Here is a 25,681-nt window from a genome sequence, read left to right on the forward strand (position 1 = left end):
GAGCCTAATTAGCAGAGCATAACTCGACATAAGCTTTAATGAAGTACTCCAGGCTCCGTTGCTATCCCACCGAATCAGGGCTCATTGCTGTTTTCGTAGCAGGTTCAACTAACTCAAATAAACGTAACTTTTCATGCATTTTTCCATTAAATTTGCATGTATGGATAAACACAATAACTCATAGGGTTTAATGCAATCGCACCTGAATTTTGAAATTCTTTTTTTTAATATTAGTCTATAAAGCATTTGAGATATTGCATTACCACCAGCGCGACACGTACACAGTACTGCAGCCTTCATATTTTATCAGTAAATATTCGCATACGGAGTGTTCCGAACCACACAGGGGCTGATGTTACGACAGATATTTGAGGAACATCCCTTGGGGAGCTTCTGATGCCTCTGTTGGTTGGATTAAATCAATTAGTCTATGGAGAGTATCGGTGGACCCGATGTTGAGGCTAACAACTGTACCATAGCACTCGTTCGGCGACATATTTGGGGTAGCTAGTGTTGTTCGAGACGCTTTTTTAATGAAAGTTGACCTTAACTTAGATACGACGTTTTTAAGCATTAGCTAGTTTTGTCTTACAGGTTTATTTGTTGTTGAGCTGTAAGTATATTGGTGCGATCCCCGGTAAAGTTTTGAGCTGAAGGTTGTATCATTACACATACAGTGGAGTGTTTTATGTTCACTTTCTAGGGCATACAAAAAACAGACGCCTACCTTCCGTATATATCTGCTGTATTATCTTTTTTGTCGCCTTTATATACTGATTTTGCGTCTTGATGGCAGTGGCGTCTGTGTGGCCATCACGTCTCTATTCTAGCCAATGGGGAGTGCTTTGACTTCTCACGGTAATACTGTCCCCCCTTGGTGGAGGTAGTCCCCCATCCTGGCAGCCGCACTTTTCCCTGCCAGCTTTTATTTAACTTAAGGAGACTTAGATATTTTCTTAGTTAGAAAGCTATTTCCTGGCTGTCGCTGTATAAAATAAAAAAGCATATACGTATATTGCGCACCTCGTCTACCTCCCATAGTATGTAGACGTAAATGTGAATGAATAGGTGCCTATATAATTTCCAATACAATACATTACTTGGCATTTGCCTCTTATGGCTCTCCTATTTACAATCGACGTGACTAAGCAACAAAATAGGTTCTAGGGCCTATTCTGTAGAAGTAGGTGAGCTTAGACCTTTTATTATTTATTATGTCGGTAATAATGTCGCACTATGATACGCTATTAACAGCTCCTCTTGCGGCAGGAAAGGAATCAATGGCCGAATAGTGCACGACTCCGTTCTGCCTATTGGCTTCAGGTGGCGAGAAAATCGGACGAGAATTTCATGATAACTTAAAGGTAAAGATACAAAGGGCAAATTTGGTCATTCGTCCAAAATGAATAAGTAGCAGGCATAAATGAAAAGATGCTTCTGCAGAAACTGAGTTGTAATTATCTTTACCTAACACAGGTACGCATTACGACCGGCATGCTTTTTCTGACGGCCCAGATACATAAATACGTCTCGAGCGTATCTATTTATTGGCACCAATCTTCTTATACTCAGCATTATTTCCTGCCGGCCACTGATTCGCCCCATGCCGAGCATGTTATTCTCGATTGGAAATCAATGCTCCCTTTATAGCGAAAGAAATAAATGCAAATGTTCACCTTGAGTCACACTGCTCGGTCAAGCAATGGTAATAAACGCAGCAGTAATAAAGTGGTGGCAAGCTTAACAGTAGCCACAATATAGCGACGTATAAGCCGACAAAAACCCATTGCGACAGGTAATGTATGGAGAGACCGATTACGTAACGACAGTAGAATACGACTGAGCTTCGCCCAGGAAGGGTAGCCGCTGCAGCAAAAGCAACAGTAATGATCTTTTGTTCACAAAAGGAGAAATGGATGATTGTGTGGCAGCACTAGCAGCAACAACGTGCATTACCACCGGCCGCAGCATCAGTACTGTGTATTACGATCTACTTATGTTAACGTGCCCTATACGATACATGATAACGTAGCATGCAAAAAAAAGCAACTAAGTCCTAATCAATCAACGCAATTACTAGCAGTAGAAACAATAACAAAGGTAGCGCACGATACGTTTGATTAGTACACTCTCGATTCTAGTATCTGTCGTCGTAGTTAGCGTCTAGGTATTGCTAAGCGTCTTTTTCAACAAGGGACGGCCTATACGTTTATTAGCTATAGGCTATCAATGGAACACTAAAGCTACTCGTAAGCCAGGTGCACGGCTCAATATTGTGCTTCGGAAAATCTCAGAAATGGAGGCAAATTCAACTAATCGACATGTTCACACCCAGCCATGTTCCATCTTCCAGTGAAATATAAGTAGAATGAATATCTAACGTATACGTCGTAGTTAGTGCAACATGTAGTAGAAGTAGCTCACGTTCACACAACCGCTCTCAGAGCTATGGCGTTATTTCTATAGGGAAAGACCATTATGTTTTCAACGTACTTGTTTATTTAAGGAAAATAGAGACAGTGCACCTAGAAAGACTAACCTCGTCATCTTTCATGTTTGAGATAAAGGTATATATGTATGCTATATGAACTGTAAAATGCCTCAGATGCGCTTGCTTTTACCTGTCAAGGGCCAACGGGTGTTTAAGTCGTATAGTAAATCGTCTCATTAGACAATTCCAAAAAAATCCAAATTTTCAAGACGCGATAGGACGGGGCGGTTTATGACTTGAAGTTAACTGCTGTTAAGTTAACTGAAGTTAAAGGTGGACTTCCAAAAACAATCCGCCTTCTTTTCTATACATATATAGTGCGAAAACCATTACAACAATATGTTAACCTATTATTATGTGTGTTAATCCACTCATCTTACTGGTGTGAGAGAATATGGTCTATTTATAAGAGCCAATTCATCATTCATTAGTGAGCAAATTGTTCAATAACAAAATTTTAACCGGGCCTTTAACACACATACTGCAAATGAGTGTTCATCGAAAGAAAAATAGTCTGATTGGTTTTGTCTAATTCAAATGGTCAAGGTTGATCCTACCGTTTCAGTCTGCAAGTGAATCCGCCAGACTTCGAAATTGAATAAGCTTTGAATCGTAGGAGGCGAAATTTCGGCGATGATACTCACACTTTCCAGTAACTAATGACGAGTAAAAACTGGTTGAGTTTCCTTTGACATGAATTATCTCAAATGGAAGAACGTGTTTTAGCCGCAAAAGTCAGCGCTTAGCGGTTTAGTTTTTGTTCCTTGAAGGCCACAGCGCTAGGGAAGTACATCGAAGACTGGTGAAAATAGATAAGGATTCTTTAAACGAAATCACAGTACACGAATGGTGCGAACATTCCAAACACGAACTGGATTGTTTAGGACCAAAAAGGAGGCGGCTAAATATCGGGACCCAAGAGGTAAGGATGCACTGTCGCAACCGAGAAGGCTTTTCTCGAATGTAAAACTTGCTCTCTAAAGGTCTGCTTCCCAAAACTGCGATTCCACACGTAACATATTGCAAAATTATAACGCAAACGCCGAAGATATGGAAACTGAGTAAAAAATAGATCTCCCGTAAATTAACTGCAGGTCGGTTACAAATGCGTGTGGCGGGCGTGCAATCTGCGAAATTTTAATCACTAAAAAACCGCCTAGAGTGTACTGTTGCCATAGGCAAGGCCTGTTTCAGTCTTTATTGACACTGGAGAGGCCAGGCGAAACAATGACGAGGCCCAGGAGAAAAATTCCGTTTGGTGGAAGCGTCGAGTAGGTTCGGATATAAGATACTAGAAGTACTCGCAGTGGACATTGCAACTATGAAATACTTGTCGAAAATGAAGCAAGCATGGGATCCATAAATCGCTGGCACGGCAATCGAAGTAGTCCAATTCCTTGAAGGCAACGCTAGACATTGTCGCCGCGTTTCAACAAATTTTTATATTAACCAAAACATATGCCACTTTGGATTAAAATGCCTATTCTTTATTGTGCCTACGGGGCTTTCGATGTTCCAACGCTCATTCTAGCCCAGCTACTTCACAAATTCAAAGTTTGCCAGATTTGTAACAGCCTTACATACACAACAGTAGTTCAAAGCGTCTCGTCAATGATCTAATCTAGTGAGAGTTATTTCTGAACTAAGAAACCCTGCAGCAGTACAAGCTACAGCCGTACAAAGGACAAAGCCGTATCATAAAAGAAATTAGAACTTCTTTGCATTCTTAGCACATCTGTGCAAGCTCAGTATTAATAGAAGCATTTTTTATGCATTTGAAGAAAACGTTTTTCTTTCTATCTATAAAAAATACTACAAGCTTTGACTAATATATGTATGATCTGTCCTTATAAAAGTAAAAGAAAATAAAACAATATTGCAACATAACAATTGATTTATGACATTAATATAAGCCTATCCAGGTTATACATACAAATATGGATATAGGGCCGGCTGAAATGAGAAAGACGTATCGGCAATAGTTATACACTTGATCAGGCTATAAAACAAGCTACTTTTAGGATGTTTGAAGAAGCTTGATTTCGGTGGCCCGATTAAATTTTTTGACCTTTTTCAATGACTGCGTGCGATTACGGATTTACGGATGGGTTGACATGAAACTGACAGTGGTGAAGGAAAGCTCGCTGCAGGCGACAAAAACAAGACTTCGACATCGAGAAATAGCTACTATCCGATCCGTTCGAACGAGACTAAGCGCCAGTAAGGTGAAAAGCTTTTTTGATACTTCAAATTAACAGTTTACTGAATTGCAAATCAGTATATGGCTGAAAAAAGAGGAGAAACAGCTTCAAATCAACAACAGACAAAACACAAACATATCAGATCGTTAACGGGGTAATCTCACCTGAATAGAGTTAGCATGCCGTGGAAATGTTCAAGAGGTCATATGTCATACGAACCAGACCGATGATCTCTAACTAAGTTAATTTACTTCTCAGTTCTGTTAAGACTAAAGCAACAGATCGTCTTTACTTCTTCTCGGACGAGAAAATATCTGCATTTAATATAAAAGTCAACCGCGGAAACGATAGCCGCCTCGCCCACAAGTTAGTGGATGTACCTATTGCGAATAAGAACAGTCTTCCGGGCAGCTTTTCAACTCCAGCGAATCATACTTCTTCTAAAGAAACAAGCGTATCATCAAGGAAGATTATCTGTACATTTTGCGATCTATTCTCCAGCCGCGGATAGCTTCTATCTGAAGAAATGCCCTACGTCACCCAGCAAGTGACAACAACTAGTTAGTCAGTATAGGGCTAACTCTGCTTAAGGAAATGAGCGCGTCTACAGTAAGCATATATATAGCCGCAGTATAGCCCCGACTTGAATTCGCTGGACGGTCGGGGAAGTCGTTAGGGGAGCCAATGAAATGGCGACGTCGATTAGCTCATTCATACAACGAGACGGTGTTTGCATCCTTGCAAAGGAAACACTTCCGACGAGCCTGTAGAGGGTCTAGGTTCCGAATTTAGGTTGTGATCACCTTGCATGGTACTCATATTGGATGGGTATAATCGTCAGAAGTGATATATCTAGTACATGCAGAAAACGTTGCCTGAATGTCACTTTTGTCCGGATAGAGCCGGAGTTTTTTTTTAGGAGAGAAACAACTCCCGACCATTTTGCATATGGGTCAATATTACTGCTTTTGTATATGTAGGTTGTGGGAGTCCATATATAAGGTTACCACTTTTAGGGCCATTTGGCACGACACAGTTCTATCAGGTAAGGTAAATAATTGCCTAAAATATCATACATAGACGGGTAGCTACCAGCCAACGCTAATACAGGCATAGGTTGTAATCCCGTGTAACACCGTGAGTGCAACTTAATCATATGCATTTTGCTGAACGAAAACTTACCCGCTGCGATTTATTACGATGAGCGTATTTTGAGCAGGTCTCCTAATGAAAGAAACGGTAAAGCACTCCAAAGTAAGCGTTTGTATTGTGCTGCTGTTTGGTAGAAAAGACGTCTAGATGATTATGACCGATATAGATATAGACTAGGCCGATATAGGTAATCTTCGTAAAGGTTTCGCAATGAATATACGTTTGCCCGACCAGGGAAAAATACATCTATATGGAGTATTAAATTTTCGGAAACCTATATTGTTTATAAAGTCCAATTTAAATCACACGAAGCAAACGATTCCAAATACGCGTTGCTGCACCTCGTCAGGTCATCGCTATCAGCAAAAAGTGAATGAAGTAAATCAACGAATAACCGCTGTTGATAAGATGATGCTCGCCATTGCGAAGCTTTGACACAGAATATATGATGAACCGTAATAGTATATAAAATACTGAGATCACATAGCTCTCTTCGGGCCAATAAGTCCCGAACATATCCAACCTCCGTTGTAGACGCCAATTCCCTTTACGCACAGTCTCTAATTATGAACTATTACTATTAAAATGGCATGATTTGTGAAATCCTCAAATTGACAGAAACATATTTGAAAACGTAACGTAATGTCCTACTTATGGCTTCCGTCTGGCAAAATCCCTATGCAATTAAACGAGTTGTTTTAACAGACGAGTCTCGTAGAACTTAAATTTTCACAGTGCCGAGTAGTTTCGATTTTCCAAAGAGGACCCATTTCCAAGCTGTGAATTTGCGCGGGTGTTTACGGATCATCAGCAGCCATACGCTCGATTCTAGTGGGCGAATAATGAAGATGTGCGCACGTGTGTGATCCACTGATCTTCACAATATGTTTCAGTTAGTGAAACTCTTACCACCACCTTGTAGATACTGTTTTTTAATGGCCCAATGCTAAACACGCTTGTGGGCAATTTTTCATATCTGCTCTGAGGAAACCTGCTCTGCACACTTACCGCCCTCTCCTAAGGACTGCGTTTTGACCTGTCGTATTCGACTAAAAATAAATAGATAGATAGATAGGTTAAAAACTCTTTAGAAACCTTTAAAGAAAGACCAAAACGTGACCGAGAAGAGCTGATCAAACGACAAGCCTCTTCGTAAGCGCGCATCACTGATTCCAATTCAGTAGATGCTTATCAATCTTTAGTCGTATTCTGTTCCTCTTAGCGGTACACATCAATTAGCGATTGACAGTCTTTTTGTTTATTATTAGTTATACGTTTTGTGTAACGGGTGTGCGTCTTGGTTCTAATCAGACGGGCGTTTGAGCCCTATAGAAAAATCAATGCAATTTAGAAGCTTTATATGTTGTTTGTAACACCTGTTCGATGCGACCTCGATCAACTTCTAGACGTATGTAAATTGCGCGTAGTATAAGAGCTTTGCATTTACCCGCGAATAGTTCTGTTGTTTTTATATTATATATAAAAGTTGATATTATTATAGAAATAGTCTCTGTGAAAGCCCTAAAGCCTAAGCTGTGTTCGGCTTTAATTAAACACAACAATCATCTAAAGAATAAGCACCAATTGTTAGTATCTTTTCCATAAAAAAAAAAAAAAAAAAACTATTTTCAACAAAGCGCCTGCTAACACACGCCGGTGTTTGCTACTGTTATCATTTGCCGTCTTCAAGCATCTTCGGCCGAGGTGCCGATCCATATTCAAATGGCGTAGGAGCTGAAATCGTTCGCGCACTAGTATAACAACAGCCATATCATTAAATTAAGAAGTCCATTTTATAGCCTTTTGAGTGTTCGGCCTGTTTAGTGAACGATAACCTTCTAGCTTTCACCTTGGTCGAGCGATTCGGTAGAAGCGCGCACGCAAGGCCTGTCCCTCCACAGTTTTTTTTTCCTACTAATACCGATGTTTGTGATTTGACAATAGACGGCCGCATGGCTAGCTATGGCTATATAGCTAACTACGAGAAACCCATCGCATTTTATAAAAGCTAGCCTCAGATGAAAAAGTTTAGGATATATAAATCTACTATAAAACAAACATAATTGTCAAACTACATGATACCGATCATGATATTTGAGGAAGATCATCATAACGGCTTGCCACTCGCCAATCGATAACAACACCAACGAGACATTACCATCATCAATGACGACGCGGATAAATACTCTCTGAAATGTTTTCGTTTCAGTGTGAAAACGTACGCTGATAACGATGATTTGATAGCTCGCCTTATATAACGGGTCATTCTATATCTACATTACGTACGCTGACACGGCCAGCATCTTTCTTGCTCAACATCGACTCTGCGGTGAAAACCGAAAAACGGTTTATGAGAACTAAGCACGATTTTGTTGGCGTTCTAACTCAACATTCCTCGTATTCGTGATTTAAGTTTAACAAAAGTTGGAAACATCACAAAAACTAGGATCTAATATAACAGTCAGCGCTCTGAGTTTCCTTCTGAGCGGAATAATCTGGCTGATTACGGCGTTTTGATCGAGCACCAGCCACCGCGCATTTAAACTGTTTAGTTTAAAAAAGCAGTTTTCATAGTAAAATCACGATCATAGTACGGATATCGGAAATACTGAACGGGACGCACGGCGTAGGCCGTAAAGTTTCAGCGTTGTTGTACGGTCGCTAGACTGGCGTCGGAAGATCGCGGCCATTGTGCTTCAATCAGAGATGACGGGTTTCCAGCACTGTAGCTGTCCACATCGGCACAAATGATTGTATTATATGTAGTTGTACACGAAAGCGAAGCGAAGACGGCCTGTGGCCATCAGCTTTTGCGTTGGGGCTGACATGAGGACTGCGGTAGCTTAACTGTGCTAATCTATCTGGTTTTCACAGCGAACTGGTGGGTTTGCTGGTAGAAAAGAACGGTCGCTGATAGCGAACGGGTTGTTACTAAAGCCGTTATAACTTTGCTGATTAAGCAACAATGAAAAGTGAGTACAAGGATATTGACATGTTTAGAATAGCTTCAGCAATGCAGGCGGAAATCCACTAAAGCAACAGGAACGCGTCGGGGTGAGCTTAACGTGAATGGAATTAGGACCCGGAGAAGGACGGATACGCTTCGACTGCTACTTCTAGATACTGTAGGACTTTGTGAATGTATGTTTTTTCCAAAGACTCCAATTGTTGCTGTTAAGTCACGGGGAAGCAAATCCAACCGAAGATACACACGACAACTTAACTCATGCTCCTAATAGTTTTATTTCTATGTTGATTGCATCGTAACATGTAGATCCATAACAACATGTAGAGCTGGCCGAGCTGATCTATTGACCATACCTTCCGGCCGTTACATAAGAAATCCAAAAGTAATCAATGGCTGTCATATCATAAAAGCATGATCACCTGTGAGCATGACCATGACCCAACATCGACCATTGCATTGATGACAACAGTTGCCATCTAATCGCTATTCCATATTCCCTTATTACAGAATGCTTTATTTAACTGAACAGTGTCAGAAACTAAGTTAAATAGTGTGTGCTAGCTATTTCCTGCCTAGTATATCTAGAGATATGCTTAAAAGGTCATAGAGTACGCTGAATGTGCATTAAGAGCCCAGCTTTTCGATTTGGGCTAGAACTAACGGATATCAAATTCGTAATCGTACGTACAAATACACTGTACAGTAACTCGAATGCTATCGCGCCTCGTTGTAAAAACACTAGTCGAAGTTCCTTTGTCAAATAGCAGAAAACAGAAAAATGTCGTAATAGCGCGTTCGTCTCAATTGCAAATCGGCCAACTCGTCTTCTTCGCGGTCTTTCGCGGTTTGAAACACGACCTGAACCAGCTTGACTTCCGTGTACTTAAAAGGTAACTTGATGGATCGTCTTCAACAGGATAGCACTTGTCTAGCTACGCCTTTTTGAACAGGACAGGAGCATTTAGCCTTTATTGATTATATATAGCCTTCCGCTTGGACGCAGACCGACACTTAGCAGGTGACGGTAGTACTGAAATCGATGCGACACGCTCGTTCGTTTGCTTTTTAACGCACCAGATGACACGCGTACTAACTGCATTGACGCATACGAAAATCATCTTCATTGAACCAAGCGAGTTAAAAACGTATGGAGTCCTGGGATAGTGAACGATGCGTATGCTATCATCTCGAAATGGAGGCTTACTGTTATATGCGAGAAAAACGACGAAACGGCATCGAGCCGCGATTTTTTAATTGATCGATGGATAAAGGAAAATTCGCAAGGAGTAGGCAGCACAAACGCACAAGTTCTTATGGAGCAAACGTATTAGTGATTTTGGTCAATTTTTCTGAATGCGTATGATTGTATAGCTGCCAAACAGGATCTGTTTCATTTGGTTTTTTCGATATCAAAAAGGTTCCATGGTTAGTCCAGCTTCCAGTTGTTCCGTCTGTCGTTGCGAAAGACAGCACTTGAGAGCGATGTTAGATCTGGCAGCTTTCTGGCCACTGTGGGAGAAGCGCAGTTTGGCTGAATCTAGCAGAAGTCAGGTCGCGCAAACACTTTCTTCTTCTCCTAGGCGTCTCCTGAATGTAAATAGCCGTTTACAATATGACTCATAGTCGGATTCCGAACGCAGCCGAACAGCCCGGTACGTACTCCTAGAAGCCCACGGCTTGACACACACGCACGCACGTGTCGCTTTCTTTGCTCTTCGAACGTTGATTGAGGAGAAGTGGAAATGAACATTAGGAGCAGAATATGGGGGGATGGGAAGCCTTTTCATATATTCATGGTTGAGGAACCGGGGTTGGAGAAACACGGAAGACGATGATGTCCAGGTGGTGCTGGTCGAGGGAGTCAGCTCTACGTCGATTTAATGAGCACAGATTATAATGATTACGATACAACTTCGTGTATATGGCGACGTTCCTGATTAAGGAAGTTTTCAAGCGAGATGAGCAAGAAACAGCAAACTTATTTGATGTCATGGATTTCAAATGTATATTTTTCTGTCTGAAAGAAAGTGGAAGTTTCGATTTGCACCCCGGACATTGCGTCTATAAATTAGAAAAATTCCCGACGAAACTAAAAGCTTCCGGCGGCAGTTTGCCTGTTTGTCTGCTTGAAACTCTATTTGTCCTCCGGGATATGTCGGATATGCTCTAACATCTCTTCACCCAAAGAGTGTCAGAAGGACCCGATATTGTCTGTCCGATGACACCCGTAATCCCTTCTTCTTGTATAGACTTGTACGAAATGTAAATAGAGTAAAAATCTTAGTAAAAATATATAATAATAAAATTAGATGTGATATTGTAAGTTTACTACGTAAGCTACCAAACTCTGCACACGAAGCGCACTGTATTGTTTGCTGATGTCTATTGGGACTTATAAAATGTCACCCAAATTAAAGCGATTCTATAAAAAAGCTGTTTTAAAAAAAAATTCGATAAGAACGAGTGCAAAAGTAGGCCAGAGTAAAATGTCAATGTGTGGGCCTATTTAATAGAGAGCTAAAGCGTTAGGGAAAAGCAAGGCAGTGCTGAAAGTAATGTCGACTATAAAACCCTTGGCACGATTGACAAAGCCAATCTACGTTCATGTACTGATAACAGGAAGAGACAGATTGATGAATTACTTGCACCGCATGTTTCTTCGTAACGTATCGATTGGTTCGCTCTCCAAAGAGGATAGATATCATCCACGCCATAGAAAGCTAATCTCAACCACTAAATTATTGTTCATATTCACTTAAGTATCTATAGGTCTCTGTTTCCAAGGCCTCAGCTCATTATAGAACAAGTAGATGGATTGCTTTTTGACCCATACGTAGGCACTCAGGGTGAACTTAATAGCTCATTTTATGCACTTGAACCTGTATGCATTTTCAGATGTTTCGAAATCAACGGCAACTCGACGACGCACAAAATGCCGGTTTCAAATCAAGGAAGATCAACGCCGTTGCTAACGAAAGTTTCTTCGGTCGTAGCGACCGCTAGCAGAGCGTTTCCCATACTTTTTCTGTGCTGTCCTTGCCAAGCAATAGTATAGCAACAAATCCTTTCCCTGGTACAAGCTGGTGTCCTTCTAAGATTCTAACATTAGGCGGTCGTTTAGTTTCAGTTGCTTGAAATTACTTCTACTGAGGATAGCACACACTAGACGTTGGTAAAAAAATACAGCGGAGTATGTTTTTGAAGTTTACTCTTGAAATGTTAGTAATTCCATTACGGTAGCAACCGGTAGAGCATTTTGCGAATTCTAGCAAAGCAAATATATACATTACGTAAGACGCTATGGACTGCAGTGCGCTAGCCGTACAGTGGGCTAACAAAGGGAGCTTCGCTAATAGTTGGCTAGAAGCAGCCTATGTTCTGGTGTAAAATAAACATTTTTTTGTACTCGTAGCTTTAACTTCGGCAGGCCAAAGATGTCAAGAGCTCGACACTTCGAGGATCCGAATACAAAGCAAGCGTTCGGTAACTCTGGCACCAGGCCCAAACTAGCGGCAGTCGATCTGTGCACGTGTGGCTTATTAGAATGCACATACATGAAGAGCTGCTTACGCAGCAATATCAGGGTATTTAGGCCATCAGGACAATATATGTTCTGCAACGGGTAGAATTCTATCGTTCGATCAAACGCGCAACGAAACCGGACTTCCCGGAACCTTTCGCCTTCCTCGCTAAGGCCAATTCTACAGTGAAAAACATATTTAGTTCTTGTTATACTTATTAGTATGCTTGAAAAAAACCCATATAGTAAACGGATCTCAGCAGGATCGTTCTGTAGTAAACGTTTGGGGAACCAATTTTCCCATAGGTCTCAACTTGCGTGTAAAAGTTATCGTATCTTTTTAAGATTATTTTGCCAGACTTACCAACATACTTGAATAGAATGTTGTCCTAAAGCGACAAGGCCCCAGTGAGATTCGACAGAACAGCTCAAAAAGCAGCTGCTTTTCAAATTCAGATAGCTTGAGTTAAACAAAAATGTACATAGAAAACAACAGCTGGCCCCAATGTATCGCTATTCGTTTAAATAAATGTTTGACTGATATTTTACAATTTTAGTTCCATAGAAACTGTCCAGAATAGCAAGTAAATTTACGCATTTCAAGGCCGAGATGCGTCCTTAAAAGGAATGGCCCAAAGATAAATACTGACGCTATGGTTCCGGAAATTTCGATGTTAAAGATGCTTCCCGTAGGGGGTTGTCAATTACGAAAATAGCTGATAAAATGACTGTGGAAGCTGAGCAAAATCAAGACGTGAGTAGTTTTGAAGAAACGATCAGCGAGTAGTTGGAAAGCGTTTGAAGAAAACATACAAAACTTATAAAAAGCTCAATATTTGGGTTAATTTTTCGCCTGCATTTCGGAAGCGGCTCATCATCTCTGATGAGCCGCTTCCGAAATGGTTTTCTTGCAGAAAAGTCTTGCAGCCGAATCTGTAGCGATGCCAAAGAAGGTAATACTATTTGTTTTGGAACACTGGCATGGAATATCCTAATTTTCGGTTTCCTTTTTAAGTTGAAAGACACTTATTGTTTGACACTATGTAACGTTAGCAGAGCAGTGTTCATGTAGATCCCCGCTGAGTAAAGCAGGGGTAGGTTCATTGGTGATCTTGTTGCCTGACAAAACCAAAAATCTGAGCCAAAGAAGAACGCAAAAATAAGCTAATATTCTAAGGAATAGTGATGCGGGCGCGGGAGAACGCACGCGTTTCTCCTATGTGCATTGTCAGACCGAAATGACTCCGTCGAAGTTTTACTAATTCGCAATCCATGTCTGTGCATTGTTTAAATTTATGGCCTCCTGGGAAATGATTATACAGAATACATAAATAATGGCAATTATATATATATAGGCAAGCAATGTTGTCTATCAATATCAATTATATACTAACTGTTTGTAGTACCCTTAATGTCTAGCAATGCAATTAACCATGTTGACAGTCGAGTCTCTTTTGAAGAGATACTTGTACACAATAAAATGTTTTCTTCGAAAGGCCATTTTAAATATGGGCTGAAAGAATGAGGTCGACGTTCAGCAGCAGCATTCGATCACAAGCAAAAGAGGCTTAAGCTTAGCCTTAAACAGATTTGTATCCTACGATAGAACTATTGCTTTTGAATACATTCTAGCTAAAAAGGTCCTACCTATAGAAAAGCTGTTCATTATAAGGACAAGTATTTGAGACCTGCTTGCTCCTATAGGAACTCAATACGGCCGTATTTCGTATCAGCGGGAATATCCAACACCTCGGCTTTGTAGCACGCGCCAGGTCATACTGCAATCTATTGTAGCGTTTAGTTTTAGATCTCGAGAGAAGAATCCTTAATCAAGGAAATGCTATTGTAATTTGCGGAAATAACAATAAATGAAGCGTTCTTCTATCAGCGGCATTTCAGGTTGCAGATAGCTTATCTCACCTGCTTGTATGAGGCCATATTTATCAAAGCCATAAGATATTTCAGCACAGTTCTAGCGTTTTGGTCCTAATTCAGTTTTCCAACCACTGAACTTTCAGTTCTTAAATACGATAAATAATAAATCAGTAAATCCTAGAAGACGGTCAAATCAGTTATTAGATGAGCAACCCTTTTGGCTGCCTTGGCGTACAGCATAAAGCTGTTGTGAAGCTGCCTCTTCCTAAGAAATTTCTGATCTTTTACGTATAATAGTAACAATCTCCGTCATCGTTATTAAGTAACAGTAGTTAACAACATCTATGTAATGCACGTATATTTAAGGTTCTGCAAATTGCTTTATGATTATTGTAACAATACCCATAAAGCCCTTCAAATCAAATTTAACTGCGGCCCACTTACTTGCAAGAAAACTTTAAAAGGTGTTAGGTGTAAATTTGCGGAAAAAATACATGTTTCTCTACTATTGGTTAAATAGATAGTTGGCGGAATATACAATGGAAACCATTACGCGGAGATACTGTTTAAGTGTGAGCTGGTTTGGGTATATTTTGTCATAAGATACATTCGTTTCATGTTTATTCAAGCCTATGAGCCGCTAAGCGTCTATTATTAAGGGCTGGGTTGGTGCTTAGACTTGTGGGTTAAACTGAAACTAGTTTTATGGGCGTTCGCGAAGCTTCTAGTTTCCATTTGCTTACACAAATGGTTAGCCTACATATGTAGAGATTACAAAAATTGTTTTTTAATTTTTACCCTACTTGAGATTAGCTTGGCACATTATTCCCAAGTATAAATTTATTGACTTTCTAAAAATTGCACTAGTTCTTTATCATGGTTCAATCGAGCAGTAAATCATATGTCATTTTTCCTATTGTTTATTATCAGTGGCTTTCGCATGAGCCTTACCTAGAAGACCTTATTACTCACTCTATGAAGAAATGTACACTTCAAGCAACTGAGTTGCCTGAATTGACATTACTCGCACTCAACTAATCAATAATAGGTTTTAGTTAATTGACTGTTTATCTCCTATGTTGCCTGCACTACGGATATACACCTATCTATATCTCAATGCCAGTACAGAATTTGTTGAGGCTATTTGTCAAAAAAAAAAAATGTAAAAAGCGTAGGTCCAATAACCGAATTCAGTTGGCGACTCGTAGCTTCGTATGCTTTTCCATTTTTGACCCATTTTTTACTATCTCCAGTAGTTTGTTTAAGAGAAGATCACTGCTGTGGGTCGAAGCTTACAGGATGTCAAAAGTCCAGCTTCCTGAACGGCACTATTTATACCTTTCAAATGCTTTCGATGAATGTCTGATTCAATCTTTACTGGGGCTATAGGAAACAAGCAAAGATCTGATGGTTTTCCTATATAAATCGTACTCTATGATAAGCTACTTATACTGCGCTGATGAATAAATTTAATTAACTTTACTAGGAGGTGACCTAAATTTGAAAATATCCTTTATTCCTATGGCTGTATTTTGCGCAATACGTTTGTTAGCATTGACAAAATAATTATTGATCGTATTTACTTTTTCCTTAACTCATAGTTGAGCACTCCCAGCTTAAATGTATTCGATGTACATGATAAACCTTCACCTTCGTCCGAAGGACTGCCCCCTCCCCCTTCCCTCTATCCTACGATTTTTTTCAAATTTGACTCGTGCCGATTTTTTTCCTGCAAACCTATAGAAACGGCAATGTGTATCTACGACTTGAAACACAGAATTTGTGGAATAATTGTTAACTGGATTATGCCGAACTGTGATTCAAAGTCAGGTGTAACGCATCGAGGACATTTGGCAAATTAAACTTCGCGAACTTATCTAAAAGGAGAATAAAAACATGTACAGAAGCTCGCGTAGGTACTGAAGTCCAATATAAACTTTTAAGCTAGACTGTAGCTACACAGTGCAATCCTTGCAAATATAATCTAATTATCGATCTAATAATAGGCGCTTAAATAGAAGATTCCATTATTTAGCCACAAGATATCCTTTGCTTTTAAAAGAAAGTGTACATCGCTAAATTGGTTTTCAGCCACAAATAACGCTTCATGTATTTGTAAACTGTGCCCTCAAATCATAAATATAATATATACCCAGTGAGCATCTTCAATTCATGAGTAAACATTTTCGAAAGTCCGCTTTGCTACCATGAACAGGATAAAAAAAAGAGATTGTAAGCAAGTTAAATTTCTCCACATACACGTTTTCAAAAAAAGCTTTTATCTGAAATTATATGGAGAGCTTATGACGCTCTGTTAGGCTTGGAATCAACACGATCAGAAAACGATCTGCAACAAGTGAGTGTTTCACAAATAAGGGTATTAATCGAATGATGAGTTCTGTGATCTCCTCGTTTCACACACAATGAGGGTTCCATGTTAGCCTTTTCCTGCCCTAAGCACAAAACGGGTGTTCAAGGCGTTACTGTAATGAAGACATATAGTAGCATAGCATTAGTATCCAACAGTGAAAATTACTGCATTATCAACTATCGATTTACTTCAATTTTTTGCTATATTAGATAACTACCGTGTACTTGACTGAGTTCGTTCCTTCCAGGGCAACGCTGTCGAGCGAGAGCCTGTTGCAATCAATCGTCTTATTCCACTCTAGTACCGATAAAAGAGATCTTCACTCCGTATTATATTCATGCAAACACTCATATCCTATCTGCACTAATCGGGAAGTTCTACGTTCAAGACCACCAACAAAAAAAGAACTTCTCAACTTGGGCTGTTTTATATACGAATTATTAGTATAAGAAACAGCGGAAGTTGAAAATCAGTGCCGAAAAAACCCCATGCCCCTTTACGTCGCTCGCCGAGAGAGGAACTATCTACTTTTTGACGATTAATTTACCTCTGTGACATTTGCCTCTTTGCCACCTGGCAACTAGAGACAACCAAATCGTAGTAGTTTGCATTAAGGTGAAATGTCTGATCGGCACCATGAATCAGACCTGACACTATATGTTCGGCTCAGCTGTCTCCTCACCATTACTCTCATCTCCCTGTTTCCAGACCTGACGTTCTCATCCTGAGACGAAATAGCTCTTCAACTGTGGAAATAGCCTGTCGTCTATCTAGAAGACGTGTCGTTATTGAAATTGACAGCGGTATTGCTCGGCAATATTGAAACGCACGTAATAACGGTGTGCCTATAAAATAGAGCGATCTCACATCCTAAAATCACTGACCTATTAACGCCTCTTGAGAGGCGGACCGTGACATCAGTTCTACTACTGTCTCAGGCGTAACTTTTCAGCGGATTTTGGGGCCGAATTTCGTTTGTTTGCACGCCTCCTAACCCATGGAATTCTGCCCACAGAGATAGAAATATAGCGCTGTAGATAAAAGTTGAGTTCCGGATGTTAAAATATGTAATACAGGATGAACTAAAGCGAGTATGCCGTAAGTAGCATTCTAAGCATGCCTGTATACGTTTTCTATTGGCATATAATTGCGAATATATGTATATCTCTGTTGCCTACATCTTCTATCTAAGTAGCAAACGATACAATGATTCAACAGGAGGAAAAAGTGTCAATAGTTAACATTTGACCCATGTGCTAAGTTCGATAGCTCTAGTTGCTGTTCGAATCTATCTTAAGCCCTGAGCACGTACATTTGGAATTATTTCCCATGTCAACCTTAAGTGTCTGACGTAACAATAAAATCATAACTATCTGTATAATTAATAACAATAAAACAACACAATAAGTGCAATTATTATACTGTGTAATTTCTGCGTCAATTGAGTGTTGCGGAAGCAACGACTGATCAGGTTGACCACCTTTTTCATTATTTATTATATATACTCAGCTCTAGCACTAACCCATATCGTAAGTGTATACCGGATTGTAGCTTTCATGGCGTGTTCATGAAAGAGTTGATCAACGTTGACCGAGCTTTTTTGACAGGACGTTCGGTTATATAAAAATAAAAACCCTTTAAACACAAGCATTAAAAAATGACGAGTATTAGTGCAACAGCTGCGATCTTCGGGAAATAACTAACTCACACGAAACAGCTATACCTTCGTAAAACAGTACGTCTTACGTACTCGACGTAAAACAAAAATACTTTTTAGGTATTTATTTTGTCTTTCGAAATATCGCTTCTCTGAGATTCTCCTGAGATTCTTCTTCTGAGATTTTACTGAATTATTACAGATATATACTACTATAAATTTTGGTGCTCGCTTAGAGCTGTGAACTACTCGTTTCAGTCATCATTAATCATAAATAAGCCATCAGTCGCTTTGAAAAGTTATCCATCTGCAGATGGCACGCTGCCGTCTTCCGGACCGGTAAGTTTACGACACCACACCATCGTACTATTATACTAACTTAGAGAAAATGTATCGCAGTCAAACATAAAATTATCGAATATAGGTTTCTCGTTTCACCGAATTGAGCCCATGGGGGTGACAAATGGGAAGATGAAACTAAGGAATTAAGTTAAAATGATTAGCGATTTTAGGTTGAAAGCCGATTGAAAACGAGTACTAAAGATGTTGCTGTGAAGTTTCGAGACGATAGAAGACAGATCATTATTTCTGTCCACAATAAAATCAATCAATCGAGATTCGCTCGGACGCCTAATGCTATTAAGAAATAAGTGGTTCTTATGTACCTAAAAGCTTTCACTTAGACATTTTTTTATGGCTCAAACTAGAAGGTTTCGAAAAGCTGGATTTGTTAGGATCAGATAGGAAGCCCCACAGTTTTTTAAAATGACGCGCGCATTACGAGAATAATATAGTTTTCCATATAACTAGACGGCATGTGTCAATAAAACAAACAGCAAAACATAATAACAGATTTACATTGACGAAAAACGCGTAATTATTGTTGGATTTGTGCTAAAGTTACGGAGGACAAAATTGTTCGGAACAATAGTATCACATCATCATCATCATCATCAGCCATCAGGGAAACTTCACGCTCTCAGAAGTTATCCTCACATATTCGAATGTTGTTTACAACCTTGAGGACGTATAAAAATTTTATGATGAGTCGTTAGATTGATGAAGCTAATTAGAGTTGCCTTTGCATGACTGGCACTTCGCTCTATGTATGTTCTGCAATGTTTTTTTTTTTGGTCGTTGATCGGGATCAAAGCAACTATAAGCTTCAACAGTATTTTACGTCGTTGGCCTCAATTAGTTGTAATTATTTCGACCAATAGTCGGTAAAAGTGAACTGGTCCAGAGTTAGTCGCGATCTGTTCGCCAATCATTTCTCCCTCCTTTGCTCCCTGGCACATCGCTTAACGAAATCGAGCTTTATTACCTTCTCTCAACGAAAGCCAGTTTTTCCACATCGTCTACTTTTTTTTTTTTTTTTTTTTTTTCGTTGTGTCAACATTTGTTCATTCAGCTGTACTATTTCTGAATCGCGAACCCAGCCTGACCATTTGGTTCAGATGACAACAAAAACAGCACTTGATGGCAGACGACGACGATGATCAATTAGACGGTTCCATATAGCGGAATGATCGACTGACAAACGTCAACAACACGCCTCGAATTCTCAGAGTACTAGTGGCTGTTTATGTAAATGGTTGATGAAATGCCGCCAGAGAACGATTACTCTGTTATCTAAAACTGTTCTCAGTGTACAGCAGAACTAGATCACAGCAGCGCGGCATAGTACTTTACGCGCATTCGCAAACTGATCGGCCGCTTTTAAACGGCAAAAAATAGAAAAAAAAGTCAGCTGATTCTCACCGGTGGTCAGGGCAGGATTTTCTTGGGTTCACTATTGCGCGAAAAGTCGTACGGATGCGGTCGTATACAGTAGCTATAGAAGTAACACAATATTTGATGGCCGTCTTGAAGGGGATAGGGTAAGACAGAAGCAGAATTTGTCGAGAACGCGCGGCCTTATAGACAGATTTCAGTGGATTTTCGCTGCGCACTAGTATATTTCTGAAATCTTCGCAGCAAACGGTTTTTGCTCTTCACTGACCTTACACGTCAATAGGGTCAAGTGTATTACTATGATATATGTATATATATAGGTCTGTAAAAGATCAAGATGGCATATTGTAGAATAATGTGTAAGCAGTGCGTTAACATCTGGGATAAAGTTTATTGCACAATACAATGCGAGCGTATACAATTGGTAAAATTCGAGTTCCTTATTTAGATAATACAAATTTAGATAATACTAAGCAAGGGTAATCGTGTTTGAATTGAAATTTCCCACGACGATTACTATAAAAAATCAAGTTTTTGTTAATAAATTAATAAAATGATTATGCTATCGGCTTGTCGGATACATGCCATTCGTAAAAATTCGCTAAAGGCGAATAAAGTGTACCCTTCAATTAAGTCTGGCTAAATTAGATTGATTTAACATAGGCCTGATTATTATTATGATTAATTAAAGTTAACATGTAGCCTTAGTCAAAAACATTGTTGCTTGAGTTGTTGAATTTGGACGCGTGGTGACCGGATAAAGTGTTTAATCAGTCATTGGTAATAGAATTAGGAATATAAGGTACCTCATCCATTCTACAGGATACGTTGGCTTACTTTAGACAGGTAAATGGACGCGACAGATTGTCGTAAACAACGTATGATACGCCAACGACACCATTTATATCGTTTGCAATGTTCGCTATGTGCCATCACATACAAAGCGTTTATTGAAGAAATTCAATCATAGCATCAACACCAGAAGACCGGAAGGTAAACGGGCCAAAGAGTTGGCAGAATCGACAGTGGCAGCATAGACAGTAAAAGGCAGTAAAAGCAATTATCATTACATCAGATAAACAGCCGGTAGGGTAAGCCAGCAATTAGCCTGGCAGCAACAGCAGCCACCTACCTGTAACCGTGTCTCCTTTAATCGTCGAGAAAAACAAGCAAAATTACGACAGAACTCATTACAATGACATTGTTTATTTGAAGGAAAGTGCGGAGCAAGCTTCCTAGATGAAACGCTTGATGGAAACTCACCATTGAAGTACCGAACGTCCCGTGAGTATCCACCAAGCTCACTAGTCCACGTTAGCACATAGGATAAACTTCCCTCTTTTCCTATTATATTTGATTAGTTTGTTTGGGAATTAGCAAGGTACACAACAACAGTCACCACTGGACGTCCCTCTCCAACAAGTTTCATTGCAAAAACCGTCTACGACAAGAGATTCGCAACTTATTACAAACAATGCCTCTAAATTGTCCTTGTAGACGCCGTGTTGGAGAAAATAAGCTTTCAGTGACAATAATAATAATTCTGGTGCTAGCCGTAGTAGTAGCTACTGTTGTCGCGCACGCCATCGTACCCCTTAAACTATTTCGCTTTCGGCGGTCTTGTTTTTGCCTTTTAATTGTTCTCGGACTGCGCGAATGTTTGTCACATGCTCCAGAAGACGAGGCCTTCTACGAAACAGTTGTAAAGCGTGTCCAACAGATTGTTCCCTCACTCTCGACACTCACTGCTCGGATAGGCACAGGCATCTGCTAACTTAGGCGGATAAATTTAACTCCATCGTGGTTTGAAAGAAGAATGATCAATACGTAGTTTCTGCACGGACAGGCCTTCCCATGCACCGAATGAACTTCCACATCGAAGTACAGAGAGAGAAAAGTTGGCACAGTGATCGTATTATTGTTGATACGAAATACTGACCGATACACCAGGCCGAGGCCGAAAGAAGAAGCTCGTATGCCCCTTCGTAGAATCGATGCAACGTGTAGCTATCTGACCCCTCTGCATAAATTGTGTTTGGTGCCGATAAGCTCTCGAGTCTCACTCTTTTTGGAACGATGACGGTTTCGTGCTGATGGCGGCGGGCGGCCAGGGCGGCGGCGGCGGCGGGCGGCCAGGGCGGCGACGCCAGCAACGAGATGGCAAGGCGTTTTGCGAGACCAGTGTACCGCCTCTCAGGAGCACGGTGGAAAGGGTAAATCACCGACCGCAGCGCCCCCATTCCTAGCAGGATATTAGGCGGCAGATGGGTGGCCTCGTAATAACAAAGCCTTACTGCTACATTGGCGTGCTTGTGTTGAACCAGAGAATTAGAGTCCGGAGAGATCAGTAGATCTCTACGATAATGATAGATTTGAATACTATATGTATACGTTGTACTATTTTGAAATAGTTCACGACCCGTCCTTCGTTCTATCCGATACGGCTTTGCTCGTGCTTTGTCGGGAAAACCATCTTTCTCCTAAAGATGTTGATGCATTCTGCGGATTGCGATACAGAAAGCCCGAGTGTATCAGGTCGGTTGTTTTATTTTATGAACCGACAGAACGAAAAGCCTAACCTGAACGAACAGATATACTAGGATGGCGCATCTACCTAAAGAATTGCTCCTGAGTTTTGTTTCTAAAGTTGTGTCTATATAAAAATAAATATAACAATGTACCTTGCATACTCTGAAAGTGTGGTTTCTGAGGGTAATGATTGTTTAATATAATCACCACTCAGCTCGACAACAGCTTCAATTCAAGACGTTTTTTCGAAACGCTTTTTTTTGTCAATCCGCAAAAAACCCTTCAGTAATAAACGTGAGTTAAAAAGGTATTGCCAGATGTAAACTCCTTGCTGCTCAGATACACTCCGGATGAGAAATCACAGTGAAATTGAATTTTCGGTCAATAGCCTGTCAAAACTATCGAAAAAATTCAAAGGGTGCAAAAAGGCCTAACAAGCCTCAAAAAGACAAACCTCCTGCATTTATCTGCCGACAACCCAGTCTGCGATTGAGATTCTCCTGTCCAAAAAAAATGGCCGTTAACCTAACGTGGAAAGGGCCTACATATATAGAAAATGGCTTCTTAAGCCCCTTTCGATGGTTCCTTGAGCCCTTCAAATTTAAACGTTATTAAGCGACTTTTGGTTTGCCTCATGGAAATCTTCTTCGGATTTTACAGAACTCGCACAAAAACTAGCAACAGTACAGACCGTCAATGTCGATCGGAATATGACGTGTTTAGAGTTAACGGCGCTTCGTATAAGGCGAAGGAATTGTATAATAGGTGATCGATCAAGTTGGGAATGTTCGTTGGTTGTGATGAGTTTATTGTTGAACTCTAGACAGAACCAGTACCCGTCTGAACGCTATTTCGATAATACTCCGTCAAAGTTTTCCCAAAATTTAACGCACCACTCTACATATAAATATCAGACAAATTGCCGACAGCCGCTTTTTGGTTCTTCCAAGCATTCTTTTTTGGATTGCGACATTTTAAAAACGAGCTCGTCATTAATTGTTAGCAAACAGCTTTTCAACAGAAAATTGTCTATCATTGAAGCTGATGCAATATTCACATATGACTTGCCTCCTTTTGAATAAATCGAAATTGCTATGATATAAGCTTTACTAGAAATAGATTTGAAAAAAATGCCTCTTCCTCTCTTGATTAGTCTAAGCCATACCATTGGATACCACCTAAATAAGGGTACAATAGATGCTGATCTTTGGACTGCTGAATTAGAACTGCTTACGCTGCTACGAGAAGACGTGTTTTTTTTTTTGTTTTTATACGTCTTACAAAAACGTTCTTTACTGACTGAGAATTTTAGTCAGTCTAACCTAATATAATAAACAGTTTCTCCCGTTAGGTTATTTATTCCATGGAAACTTGTTCGATGTGTGCTACTCTAAGATGGTTGAGGAAACACCGGGACATCGCGTATTTATGCAAAACAAAGAAAAGTACACACTAGGGTAAATGGTAATGTCGTATTTCTTCCGTGTCAAAGTTTTGTGTATTTCTTTTTTTACGTTAATTTCATCCTTCGAGGAAGATGCATGATAAATTCGATCCTCGATGATCGCAGATCGATATCGTAAGTGACATTTACTGTAACACAAAAAAAAGCAGCAGCGACCTCTCAGCGGATCTCGTGTCTTCTATCGAATATCCTCCCGACGAGTCCCAACGAGGTGTTTTAGTTCGCATCGCGACAGTACTAGGCGGTAATGGAAGCGCTTTCTGGGCCCCTTGAGGTTTCGAAGTCAAAGGACATATTCTCGCAGGTCTGTGCAAAATCTCAAGCTGTTACACATAAAGACTCGTGGTATGCGCGCAGCATCACCCGCTAAGCGCCGTACCATGTTATCGATGTACGCAGACTCTCACGCGACGAGGAGTGAGACACTTTATTTAGTAAAAGAAAGAACAGGGCCCACAAAGAACAAAAGTCTGCCATAGTTATTGGAACAGGCACATCTACATGGCTACAGAATATAATGCAGCAAAGACAAGCACCTGAGGACGCTGTCGTGCACATGCCCAATACATTCTACATCTCTATATTATAGATATGAATTTATTTCGTTCGCTAAAATATCCTGACGGTGTATTTCGCCCGGTCTCTATCTCCAGCACGATACAAAGAACGCTAGATGATAGACCGCTTTTTAAGAAAACGGCTATTCGTTAGTTCGTCTAATAGGCAAATCAATATTATAAAAAGGTCTCGTTGTGAACGAACCTGCGTGGTTTGTCTTGTTCGTTCCCCGCTACCTCATAAAAACGCTCATACAAATCATTTGTCGTGTCTGCCCGCTTGTCCTCAGTCAACTGTGCAAAACATTTCTGTACTCGTTGCTTGTGGATGTATTCTTATACTCGATCAAGTAGTCACATACGGGCTCTTCCCATGCGTTGTTCCTAGGATCATGCCTACATTTTCACGAAACTATGAATTATTCGCAGTTCTACATTTTCAATTTAAGAATTAAACGACAACATGTTCCTTCTTTAATCTGCAAATTATCTTCTAATCATAGTTTTGTGTCAGGCGTTATTGGCAAATGTAAGCTAGTTAAAGTGTCGCTCAGACATGATCCGTGCAAACAACCCCCTCGGTATCAAGTTGTAGGTTGATAACAGGCTAATAAGTACAAAAGCAAGGAAAAATTTGCCGTTCGAGCTTATTCGGACGACTGAATTTCCAATTGAGCTTCTAATCAGATGGGAACCTCCAAATGGCCGTTCATTTTGATCCAGAGAGCGCGGGGTTTTCAAAGGTTCCATCAAAACTGGCAATAGCATAGGGTGTTGGTTTTAGAATAAAAAATGAATTTGTGTGTAATAGTAGCCGACCTTTGCGCAAAGCTCGAAAACGATGATGAGCTTGATGTTCTATATAGGTTTTGTAAATCACACCCGCAAGCATCATTTCGTCCCTACGCAAATACCCTATGAAGGCGTCCAATGTGTTCGACCTCGGCGACGATGCGTCTTGCAAATACGGCTGCTATTTTACATCTATTGAATACAATATAGTATGTGCTTTAGAGAATCTTTGAACGCTGCGATTGGGTGCCGTCTAAAGGCAGTAATAGTTAATGTACGACATGTGCGACTAAATGAAGAGTCCATTACGTGAAACGGTGCCCAGTGTCTTCATTGCAGGGCTCTAACCTGGCGCTTGCCGCGGTAGAG

The 25,681-nt window shown here is 40.2% G+C and overlaps 1 protein-coding gene and 1 long non-coding RNA gene across 4 annotated transcripts in view; one reads left to right on the forward strand and one right to left on the reverse strand.

The window, feature by feature from the left end:
• LOC111245297 (allatostatin-A receptor-like) overlaps positions 1 to 22,106 on the reverse strand; it is a 94,706-nt gene extending 72,600 nt beyond the window's left edge. The window contains exon 1 of one of the 2 annotated variants that reach the window (XM_086979301.1): positions 21,233 to 22,106. The gene's annotated coding sequence lies outside the window, so the exon portion shown is untranslated. Of the gene's footprint in view, positions 1 to 21,101 lie in introns of both variants that reach the window. The other variant, XM_086979299.1, reaches the window with a different exon arrangement.
• The window catches only part of LOC147757940 (uncharacterized), a 109,109-nt gene that overhangs the window by 29,730 nt on the left and 53,698 nt on the right, over positions 1 to 25,681 (forward strand). The window contains exon 1 of one of the 2 annotated variants that reach the window (XR_015320417.1): positions 21,117 to 21,253. The exons of the other annotated variant lie outside the window; for it this stretch is intronic. This is a non-coding gene — a long non-coding RNA (uncharacterized LOC147757940). Of the gene's footprint in view, positions 1 to 21,116; positions 21,254 to 25,681 lie in introns of those variants that run through there. 2 annotated transcript variants of the gene reach the window in all.

Source organism: Varroa destructor, unplaced genomic scaffold, assembly GCF_002443255.2.
Source record: "Varroa destructor unplaced genomic scaffold, Vdes_3.0 BEIS01000002.1, whole genome shotgun sequence".
Lineage (NCBI taxonomy): Eukaryota > Metazoa > Arthropoda > Arachnida > Mesostigmata > Varroidae > Varroa > Varroa destructor.